The 12,540-nt window shown below is 34.8% G+C and overlaps 1 long non-coding RNA gene and 1 pseudogene across 1 annotated transcript in view; one reads left to right on the plus strand and one right to left on the minus strand.

Annotated features, from left to right (window-relative positions):
* The window catches only part of LOC120097052 (uncharacterized), a 61,365-nt gene extending 49,166 nt beyond the window's left edge, over positions 1–12,199 (plus strand). The window contains exon 3 of the long non-coding RNA XR_015639139.1: positions 12,132–12,199. This is a non-coding gene — a long non-coding RNA (uncharacterized LOC120097052). The remainder of the gene's footprint in view (positions 1–12,131) is intronic.
* Positions 3,434–3,815, minus strand: LOC134481996 (protein kish-A-like; annotated as a pseudogene).
* Positions 12,200–12,540: the final 341 nt, after the last annotated feature.

The following is a 12,540-nucleotide window of genomic DNA, read 5'->3' on the forward strand; positions in this document are numbered from 1 at the left end:
GTGATTCTTCCAGAACTTCATTCATTGGTGAGATTAGTTTTTGCTATCCTGGGGTTTTTGTTATTCCAAATTAATTTGTGAATATTTCTTTCTAACTCTATGAAGAACTGAGTTGGAGTTTTGTTGGGGATGCATTGACTCTATAGATTGTTTCGAGAAGGTGGCTATTTTTACTATATTAATCTTGCCAATCCATGAGCATAGAAAATCTTTCCATCTTTTGAGACCTTCCATTTCTTTCTTCAGAAACTTGAAGTTCTTGTCATACAGCTCTTTCACTTGCTTGGTTAGAGTCACACCAGCGTATATTAAATTATATGTGACTATTGTGAAGGATGTTATTTTCATAATTTCTTTCTCAGCCTTCTTATATTTTGAATAGGGAAGGCTACTGAATTGTTTACGCTAATTTTATTTCCAGTCACTTTGCTGAAGCTGTTAATCAGCTATAGTAGTTCTCTGGAGGAATTTTGGGGTCACTCAAGTATAGTATTATATCATCTGCAAAAGGCAATATTTTGACTTCATCCTTTCCAATTTTTATCCCTTTGACCTCTTTGACTTGTCTAATTGATCTGGCTAAGACTTCGAGTACTATATTAAATATGTTGGGAGAGAGTGGGCAGCTTTGTCTGGTCCCTGATTTTAGTGAGATTGCTTCTAGTTTCTCTCTATTTCGTTTAATGTTAGCTACTGGTTTGCTGTATATTGCCCATACTACATTTAAGTATGGGCCTTGAGTTCCTTATCTTTCCAATACTTTTATGATTAAGGGGTATTGAAGTTGTCAAATACTTTCTCAGCATTTTATGAGATGAAAATGTGTTTTTTTCCCCTTTGAGTTTGTTTATATAGTGGATTGCGTTCATGGATTTCCATATATTGAATCATCCCTGCATACCTGAGATGGAGCCTACTTGATCATGATGGATGATTGTTTTGATGTGCTCTTTGATTGAGGTGAAAAGAATTATATTGAGTATTTATGCATCAATATTCATGAGTGATATTGGTCAAAAGTTCTCTTTCTTTGTTGGGTCTTTGTATGGCTTAGTTCTAAGCATAATTGTGGCTTCAGAGAATGAATTGGGTAGTACTGCTTCTGTTTCTATTTTGTGGAATAGTTTGAAGAATATTGGTATTAGATCTTCTATGAAGGTCTGATAGAATTCTGCACTAACCCATCTGCTCCTGGAGTTTTTTGGTTGGGAGGCTTTTAATGAATGCTTCTATTTCTTTAGTGGTTATGGAACTTTTTAGTTTGTTTATATGATCCTGATTTAATTTTGGTACCTGAAATCTCTCTAGAAAATTGTCCATTTCCTCCAGATTTTCCAGATTTGTTGAGTATAGGTTTTTGTAGTAGGATCTAGTAAGTTTTTGAATGTCCTCAGTTTCTGTTATGTTTCCCTTTTCATTTCTGATTTTGTTAATTTGGATAATGCCTGTGTGTCCTCTTGTAGTCTGGCTATGGGTTTATCTAACTTATTGATATTCTCGAAGAACCAGCTTCTGGTTAGTTGATTATTAGTATACTTCTTTCTGTTTCTACTTGGTTAATTTCAGCCCTGAGTTAAATTATTTCTTGACTTCTACTTCTCTTGGGTGTATTTTCTTTGTTTCCTAAAGGTTTGTGGTGTGCTGTCAAGCTGTTAGTGTATGCTCTCTCCAGTTTCTCTTTTGGAGGCACTCAGACCTATGGGTTTTCCATTTAACATTGCTATCATTGTTTCCCATAAGTCCATGTATTTTCTGCTTTTGTTTTCATTAGATTCTAAAAGGTTTTTAATTTCTTTCCTTATTTTTTTGTTCAACAAGTTAACATTGAGTAAAGCATTGATCAGCTTTCCTGTGTATGTGGGCTTTCTATATTTTTGTTGTTGTTGAAGACCAGCCTTAGTTCATGGTGATCTGATAGGATGTATGGGATTACTTCAAGCTCCTTGTATCTTTTGAGGCCTGTTTTGTGACCAATTATATGGTCAATTTTGGAGATGTGCCATGAAGTGTTCAGAAAAAGGTATATTCTTTTGTTTTAAGATGAAATGTTCTATAGATATCTGTAAAATCTGTTTGATTCATGACTTCCGTTAGTTTCTCTATGTCTCTCTTTAGTTATTGTTTCCGCAATTTCTCCATTGCCGAAAGTGTGGTATTGATGTCTCCTACTTTATTGTTTGTAATACAATGTACGCTTTGAGCTTTAGTAAATTTTCTTTTATGATTGTAAGTGCCCTTGCAATTGGAGCTTAGATGTTCAAAATTGAGAGTTCATCTTGGTAGATTTTTCCTTTGTTTATGAAGTGTTCTTATTTTTGTTTGTTAACTTTGGATTGAAAGTTGATTTTATTCAATATTAGAATGACTACTAAAGCCTGCTTCTTGGAACCTTTTGCTTTGAGTTTTTTTCCAGCCTTTTACTCTGAGGTAGTGCCTGTAACTGAGGTGCATTTTCTGTATGCAGCAAAATGCTGAGTCCTGTTTACATATCTAGTCTGTTAGTCTATATCATTTTTATTGAGGAATTCATTCTATTAATGTTAAGAGATATTATGAAATAGTGATTGTTGTTTCCTGTTATTTTTGTTGTTAGAAATGGAATTATGAGGGGCTGGGGATTTAGCTCAGTGGTAGAGCGCTTGCCTAGGAAGCGCAAGGCCCTGGGTTCAGTCCCCAGCTCCGAGAAAAAAAAAAAAAGAAATGGAATTATGTTGGTGTGGCTATCTTCTTTTGGGTTTGATGAAAGATTTCTTGCTTTTTTTAGGGTATAGTTTCCCTCCTTGTGTTTTCCACTTATTTTGTAGTGCTGGATTTGTGAAAAGATTGTGTAAATTTGTTTTTGTCATGAAATATCCTGGTTTCTCCATCTGTGGTAATTGAGAGTTTTCCTAGATATAGTTGTATAGGCTCACGTTTCTGTTCTCTTAGGGTTTGTATGACATCTATCCAGGATCTTCTAGATTTCAAAAGCTCTGTTGAGAATTCTGATGTAATTCTGATAGGTCTGCCTTTATATGTTAGTTGACCTTTTTTCCCTTACTGTTTTTAATATTCTTTCTTTGTTTTGTGTGTTTCATGTTTTGACTGTGTGGAATGAGGAGTTTTTTTTCTGGTCCAATCTATTTGGAGTTCTTATATGTTCATGGCCTTCTCTTTCTTTATTAGGAAAGTTTTCTTCTATAATTTTGTTGAAGATATTTACTGGCCCTTTAAGGTGTGAATCTTCACTGTTTTTTATAGCTATTATCCTTTGGTTTTGTCTTTTCATTGTGTCCTGCATTTCCTGGATATTTTGGGTTAGGAGCTTTTTGCATTTTTCATTTTCTGTGACTATTGTTCAATGTTTTCTATGGCATTCTGCCCCTGAGCTTGTCCCTTCAATCTTTTGTCTTCAGTTGGTGATGCTTAAATCTATGACTCCTGATCTCTTTCCTAGGTTTTTTTTATTTCCAGTGTTGTCTTCCTTTGTGATTCTTCATTGTTTCTATTTCTGTTTATTTTTGTTGTTGTTGTTGTTGTTATTTTCTGGAGACAATCCATTGTGTACAGTCTGATGACAATCACATGTTGGTAGTTGCCAAAACTTCTGTATGAAGAGAATGCTAAAGGCCATCACTATACAACTTATGGAGACATAAAACCAATTCAGAGACACTTCCAAATTATTCCCAATAGTTCAGTTTTATTTCTGTCCAGGATGCTGGGTGCCAGGAATCAGACATAATCATATATCCATATAAGCAGCAAGATTACAGTCAATAGACTCTGAAAATTGAGAATGGCAGACATAGTGAGGCCAGTGCTGGTCCAGCCACACTTGTTTTTATTTCTATTTTTAAATCCTGGGTGGTTTTGTTCAATTCCTTCACCTTTTGGTTGTGTTTTCCTGTAACTCTTTAAGTCATGTTTGTCTTTCCCTTTAAGGACTTCTACTTATTTACCTGTGTTCTTTTTTATGTCTTTAAGGGTTACTTATATAGTTCTTAAAGTCCCCTATCATTATCATGAGATATGATTTTAAACTCAGATCTTGCTTTTGGGCATGATGGGGCACCCATGTTGTGGTGGGAGAACTGGGTTCTGATGACGACAAGTAATCTTTGTTTCTGTTGCTTAGATTCTTGTGCTTGCCTATTCCCGTCTGGTTATCTGATGTTAGTTGGTCTTGCTATCTCTCACTGGAGTTCGTCCCTCATGTGGGCCTGTGAGCCTGTAATCCAATGAGTGAGAGCACCCCTGCCAGACCAGTTCTCTCCAGGGAGGTTTTGTGTCTGGAGTGCTATGGAACAACCTTAGCTCTGTGCACAGATGGAGAACATAATCTATTATCCACTTTTTATGTGTAAGAAATATATTTATTGGTGGAAAACCAAATACACCAAATATAAAAGAATGGGAAAGATATGCTGAGTTGGTCAAAGCCAAAAGTAGGGCGTAGCTATTCTCATATCTGACAAAGTAGACATGAAGTCAAAATAAATTAGAAGAGATAAAGATACTTACTACATATTAATGAAAATAATTACCCATCAAGAAGACATACAATTATATATAATATCATATATATATGTATATATATAATATATGTACCAATCACTTATGTAACTAATTTCATATTACAGACACTATTAAATATAATGGAACAAATACCTTTCAATACAATAATGTTGGAACATCACCATAGTGTATCTCTCCCATATTTTATCATAATAAAACTTCATTGTTTTAATATGAATTAAGATATATCTGTAAAATCATATTTCAATCGAGAGTTGTGGAATATGCTTTCTTCTCACCAGCCCATGGAACTTTCTCTAAAACACATGACATATTATATGTTAAAATAGGTTGTTTTATTATATTACATATATTATTTTTCTACTTTGCATTTCTGTTTTCTTCCCAACATGGTTAGCTTTGTAATATATTTCTTTTTGAAAATGTATTAAAAAGACTGTGATAAACATTATACTCTTGGGAAAATTTGTAGACTGAAAAAATATTCACGTTTTTAAGATTGTATAATAAGAAATGAAGATGAAGGCATGGAAAAGTAAGGATGATAATTTCATTTTTAATATCTTTAAGTGACAAAAGGATACAGGTATATGAACTCAGAAACAGAGGTAACTGGTCTCAAACTGAAATAGGACTTTGTATAGGTTAGAGTGATAATGAGAGCATATAGTTATACGATCATGTAGAAAAAGGAATTACTTGGGAAAGAGTTTGTGCTTCATATTTAAACATTAAGTATTTCTAATAATGTTATGCAAAAGACAGATACATTGGAAGTTGTTACAAATTTTTAATAAGTCACTTCCTTAAACAATCAATAGTAAGAAAAATTATTAGAGACAATATAGACTGTAAATAAAATCGAATACTATATTGACAGTATTAATTCAAGCATTTCTCAAGTTTTTTGGTATAATACCATAGGAGCTAAGAAAGATTACATTGAAGACCACAATTATCAGGAGAATAAGTAGTTCACCTTCAGTTTCTTAAAGGAAGGGTACAATATTTCATATTATTCTATAAGCTATGCTCATTTTAACTATGTCATTTGGTTTATTTCATCAGCAAATTATGCTATTGAAAAAATGACTGAAATAGGTTGAAAAATTAATATTACATTTATTTCATGAAAACAGGAAATTAATTGTCTAAGTTAATATTTATTACAGTTCATTTAGGCTTACAGAGTAATTATTTAATTTATCATAATAATGTTCTCACATTTTCATCTTTGAACTGAAGCATATGTTAAGAGTTTGCACTCAAATACAGGTCATATTAAATAATTCTAACCTCACAATATTTTCTACAACCCTATGAACAGTAGATTTCACATCGTTAATATAGTGAAATTTCTTTAATGATAATTGGAGAAGAGATTTAAAATGACAATTCATAATTTACTTTATAACAGACCAATAAATATGACTGAGATCATTTAACTTGAGTGCCAATAATAAGAGATTTTATATTTATATTATTCAATAAATGTGAAGTATTTTAATGTTAATGATGATTTCAGTTTGTAAATTAGGCAAAGACAGAACTTATACTTCCTTTAGTCACTAAATTATAAAGTTTTTAACTTGGACTATAATATGAACACAATGAAAATAGAAGAATCTGTGACAGTTAATAAAATTAGGAAGATCATTTTGCTTTGATTATACTTTCACTTATGCCTATAAATTTCAGTTTATTAGGGAAAATAAAAATCATCCTTCAAATTAGCTTTACAATATGGGATGATGATCTGTATAACATAGTTGTTTTAAATTTCAACATCTATCATCTTGTCAAAGATTATATATATACAAGTAATATTAACTTCTGAAAGAGCTATATCTTGTATGCAGAGGAAAGTTTTACCTTCATGAAATTTAGCCTGCCAGAATAGGTGGGCATCATGCCCCAATTGCTTTTTCTTAAAATACTCTAGCTATCCATGCAAAGCTACATTCTTTTTGCTTCTCTGTTAATATTACAAACACATCTTCAAAAGTAGCTTACGTACATACTATGGAATCTGGATTTAGAGTAATTTTATTAGAATTTGTTCTTTTATACCATCTGTTTGACTTTGAAGTACTTAAGTTCAGTCTATTCTCAGGTAATTAATAGGCTATAAAAATGACACAGAGAAGTCAGCAACCTTCTGTAGACATATAACAAATATCCGCAAATGAAACCAGAAAAATAATCCCCTTTATAATATCCTCAAAATCCTTTTTGAATGAGCATACCCAAGGGAATGAAAGAATTGAGCAATTAAGAGGCAGTGAAAGTTACAAAGAAAAATAGAAGATACCAGATAGGAAAACCCCCATGCCCAGTGATCATTTTGACTAACATTGAAAATGGCCATCTTTCCAAAGGCAATCCACAGACTGAATACAATTCTCTGCCAAATTTGATGCATTGCTTCATGGGAATTAGATCAATTGCAAATTTCATGTGTAACTACAAAAGATACCCAAAAAACCAAAACAACTCCAAACAACAAAAACAATGGATTAATGTCCAGTTGTTAAGACAAAAAAATGAAATTGTGTAATTTCCAAGTCATTGGTGGAATCTGTAAACAATTTCTCAGTGGTGTAATCCAGATACAGAAAGACAAATGTCACGTTTTTTCTACTCATTGTTAGCTTTAAATATTCTTGTTATACGTGCATGTGTGTGATATTGATAGAGGTCTTGTAGGTGGTTAAAGGGCTATGACAGGGAGTGGGATGCTCCCAAAGGCAGAGATAGAGTGCCGTGTTATAAATATAGTAGAGGGAAAAAACAGTAAAGAGAATGATAAAAATAGAAAATTGAATGATAGAGTATAATATAGAACATAGAGAGGGATAAGTGACATAGAAAAAGATAAAAATAGGGAAAGTACTATTGTACATGCTTCCTATCATATATAAATACATATATACACACCCATAGAGAGTTTAAGTGGAATCAACTTATAATAGCTGTTACTTGTTTGGAGTTGTTAGTAAGTTCCCAGAGAACTCCTAGACATATCACACTATTGTTCATGTTAAGACAACTGTCCAGTACTTGATATAAAGACTCCAGGGCCCCTTCTGCCTGGTCCTTTCTGCTGGGACAGACTGCTAGCTAATCTGTTCCCCAGAAGATGCTATGTCCTAAGGCATACCAGAAGATCCGCTGAACTCGAAGAATTTGGTAAAAAACCTCTCCAAATCCCTCAGCTACCACTGAGTGTCAGTAAACCCAGGGTCCCACCTTCCCTCCAAACCCCCCAACTGCAGAATACCATTCTCCTTCTGCCTGGTCCTTTCTGCTGGGACAGGATGCTAGCTAGTCTGCTCCCTGAAAGTAGGTGTATCCTGTGGCATACCAGAGGATTCACTGAACTCAGAATATTTGACGTCCTATCCTGAGGCATATCAATATACTCAGAGCATTTGATACCATATTGTGAGGCATCCCAGGAGATCTGATACACCCAGGGCATCTGATAATACAACCAGAGAGATATCAGGAGATCCTCTGTACCCAGGCCACAACAGCTTGAAGGTGTCCCAGGAGTTCTGCTGTACACAGGGCAACTGGGCAAATGGACACTATAGTCTAAAGACCTCCCAGGGTCTCTGTGGCATGCAGGACTATTGACACAAAAGACTGAACGCCTCACTGGAGTTTTGATGCACAAAGGGAAACAGAAACCACAGTCCATCGAACCCCCAAAGAACAGCTTAACTGCTCCTCTGAAGACCCAACACTCTGTAGGACTCCCAGTAGATCTGCTGCAGCCAGGCAAACAAATCTGTTGTTGGAGGGCTCCACAGGAGGTCTTCTATAGCCAGGGGAACAGGCCTACCAGGAGATGTGTTGCAACCCAGGGACAAAAGAGGCAGACTCCAGTCAGAGTCACCCAGACCAGTGAATACTAGGGATAACCAGATGGTGAGAGGCAAGGACAAGACCATAAGCAACAGAAACCAATATATGTGGGCATCATCAGGACCCAGTTCTCCCACCACAGCAAGCCCTGAATACACCAACACATCTGAAAATCAGGAAGCTGACCTAAAACTCGTATCTCATGAAGATAATAAGAGTCCTTTAAGGAAGATATAAATAACTCACTGAAAGAAATACAGGAAAACACAGATAAACAGGTAGAGGCCCTTACAGAGGAAACAAATAAATCCCTTAAAGTTATACAAGAAAACAAAAACAGGTGAAGGAATTGCATAACATGCTCCATTTCCTATAAGTGGAAGTAGAAACAATAAAGAAAACTCAAATGGAGGCAAACCTGGAAATGGATAACCTAGTAAAGAGGTCAGGGATTATAGAAGTATCACCAACAGAACATAAGAGATAGAAAAGAGAATCTCAGGTGTAAAAGATACTGTAGAAGAGATTGACACAACTGTCAAAGAAAATTCAAAACATAAAAATAACTCCTAACCCAAAATTCAAGACACAATGAAATCACCAAATCTAAGAATAATTGAAATAGAGGAGAATGAAGATTCCCAGCTCAAAGGACCTGAAAACATCTTCAACAAAATCATAGAAGAAATCTTGCCCAACCTAAAGAAAGAGATGGCCATAAAGGGATTGTTTTCTCCATCTTTATTAAATTGGGTATTTCTTATTTACATTTCCATTGTTATTCCCTTTCCCGGTTTCCAGGAAAACATCCTCCTAACTCCTCCCCTTCTGTATGGGTGTTCCCCTCCCCATCCTCCCCTTATTAGTGCCCTCCCCCCAACAATCCTGTTCACTGGGGGTTCAGTCTTGGCAGGACCAAGGGCTTCCCCTTCCACTGGTGCCCTTAACTAGGTTATTCATTGCTACCTATGGGGTCAGAGTCCAGGGTCAGTCCATGTATAGTCTTTGGGTAGTGGCTTAGTCCCTGGAACTCTGATTGGTTGACATTGTTGTTCATATAGGGTCCAAACCCCTTCGAGCTCTTTCAGTCCATTCTCTGATTACTTCAACAGGGGTCCCGTTCTCAGTTCAGTGGTTTGCTGCAGGCATTCGCCTCTGTATTTGCCATATTCTGACTGTGTCTCTCAGGAGAGATCTGCATCTAGTTCCTGTCAGCTTGCACTTCTTTGCTTCATCCATCTTATCTATGTAGTTTTGTGGCTGTATATGTATGGGCCACATGTGAGGCAGGCTCTGAATGGGTGTTCCTCCTGCCTCTGTTCTAAACTTTGCCTCTTTATTCCCTCCCAAGGAATTTAAAAGCTAAGGTTTCCTAAATCTTCTCCAGAGAATATGAAGTTACCTTTCCAAAGGACTTACTGCGGCAAGTTTGGTGGAAGTATTATCACTTATACACGTGTATGGAAACTCACACGATGTGTCTTATTTTCAGTTTTATATCACCTTCAACTTCAAATTCTATTACTCTGATCAAAAGCACATCATGATTTGCAAAATGCTGGTACTCTCCCCTGAGTCTAGATCCCCACTTTCACTTAATGATTATTGGGAATAATTCCTGAGGTTGTGCTGATCAGCATTCCACCTTGACAGCTGTTTTAAACTTCCTCTCATAAAGGACAAATGTTATCTCATCATCTTTGGGTTATTATGCTTTATACTCAGTGATTATTGACTCTGAATTACAAACTAAAATAAAATAAATGGCTACTTATACCATAAAATATAGGAAAAAATTCCAGGAAGACACCACATTTTGAAACAGAAGTTAATACTCACCTAGAAGCTTCATTCCTACTGGGGAGGTTTTATAGTCTTGGACATGTCATGTTAGCATTCTACCAGCAGAAAAGAATAATAATCAGTTTTACCTAGTTATGAACTCTAATAATTGTTACAATAAGGACTCTGGCAAGATATGTCCACTGCTGTAATGATGGAGTGAATATCATGGGAGCAATCAAATATTTCTGACTGGTTTTAAGTCTTGCTCTACAAAACGAAACCCATATCTTGCAGGACAATTATGACTGAGAAAAAGGCTACACTGTTCATAAATCCTTGATAAGAATTTCTTGCAATTATTCAAGTAAATGGTCACCGTGATAAACTGATTATTAATTAGTTACTGTGACACTCACAGATTAGCTCATGTCTCAACATTAACAAGAAAAGTAACTTTCATCAACAGATGGTGATTAAAGCTAAAATCCTCAACTGGTCATGGTCAGGAGACTAATAATATTGAATGCTCAACTGTAAACCTATTATTCTCCTCTTTCTAAAGCTTGGGAAATACTGTGGAGGAGGGGACAGAAAGATTGTAACATCCAGAGGCTATAGACCAACATGAAATCTTGTTTTCCAAGCAGATCAGGGCAATTACACATATAAACTCAAAGTACTTGAGATAGCGTGCCAAAGACTTGTGCAAGCACCATTGTGAGAATCAGCACTGTGAATGGAGTTAGACAACTAGTCTCTCCTCTAGCTTTGAAGATATTGTTAATGGATAACTTCTAGTAGAAGGAGATTCAGTTTTCTTTGATGATGGAACCCATGATAGATTTAGTATATCCATACACTATTATATTAACAACATTAATTCTACATTATGCCTGTAAAAGAAAAAAAATTAAATTAAAGATATAAAAGGAAGCACACAATCACTTAATTTATTATTTCTTTAAATTGTCTACATTGTGTATAGTCACAACTCAGAGAATGTTAGGAACAAATGTAATTGCTGCATACATCAATTCATATATTATATATTACATGAAATGTGGTATGTTTAGTTCCCTGAATTCAGCTTTTATTTCCAAACAAAGAGAATTGTGTTATATCTATAGAGGTAATGTGAGGGACGAACATGATAAACTATCATTTTTCCTTTTTTAAAAATAGACAGATTAACACACATACACATTCTGCCTGTGCTTAAAATTTTTAAGTACTATGAAGTTTGAAATGGATAGAAAAACTCAAAGTGCCTCTTTGAATATTAGGATGCATATACATGTGTAACATTCAATAAAAGACTATTGTGTGGAAGTTCTAGTCTAGTGTTAACTTGTACAAAGAGTGTAAACGAAACCCTGTATTGAGTGTATTTCCTCTGAAGTAAAACCTTCTCAAGGAAACAGGTAGAATCCCATGATTCAGGAAATGAAACAAAAAATCTCAGAAGATCATACAAATTGCAAACTTCAGAAGTCTCTCAACACTTAAGAGTCAGAAAGCTCCAGGCCTTAGATTAAACTGTAATAATAATTACAATGAAAGAAAGTTTGCAGCCATCAACAATACTAAAACATTATCCAACAGGTTCTATATTTGCAACTCTTATGAACTTCATAGTCATGCACTGCCTATCAATCACTCATGCTTCTGTAAGTGTTGTCCAAATACTCATTGATTTACCAAGATAGACATGGATGGTGGTGGTGTTGTCATCATTTCCATATCTGTGAGTAATATGACATGTATTCTTATCTCCCAGGAAAAGTCACACATAATGACAAAAGAAAAATTGGATAACTGTTTTTGGCTTTTCAAAGAATTTTTAATATCAACTTTTCTAATAGCCATTTATGTGATATTTAACTATCATTGAGTACTAGACATTTGTGAATTTTTTTGAGTACTGCTCATTGAGTACATTAAACAATTTTTAATTTTAGGTGTTTTAAGGTTGTTGCTGCTGATTAGGGGAGTATTATTTACCATATGCTGAATACTATCATTCCTGGTAAGTTTTGGATTCTGTATCCTAAAATAAAGACATGTTAATTTCTTGTTTATTGCTGCACTAGTCATAATAGCTAAGCAATTGAACAAGCATATATGCCCTTCAACATTTTAGTGGATAATATATATATGTATATTATATATTAGTTATAAAATTAGTTATGAAATTTATTAACTCCCAAGTAAATATGAAATTATATTTGTAAAAAATGGTTGCAAATTGAAACCATGATCTTAAGTGAAATAAACCAGAGACAGAAAGACAAATACCTAATCTTTTCCGTGTGTGTGTGTGTGTGTGTGTGTGTGTGTGTGTGTGTGTATTTTTACATATTTACTTGA

This window comes from Rattus norvegicus, chromosome 15 (assembly GCF_021556685.1).
Source record: "Rattus norvegicus strain SHRSP/BbbUtx chromosome 15, alternate assembly SHRSP_T2T, whole genome shotgun sequence".
NCBI lineage: Eukaryota > Metazoa > Chordata > Mammalia > Rodentia > Muridae > Rattus > Rattus norvegicus.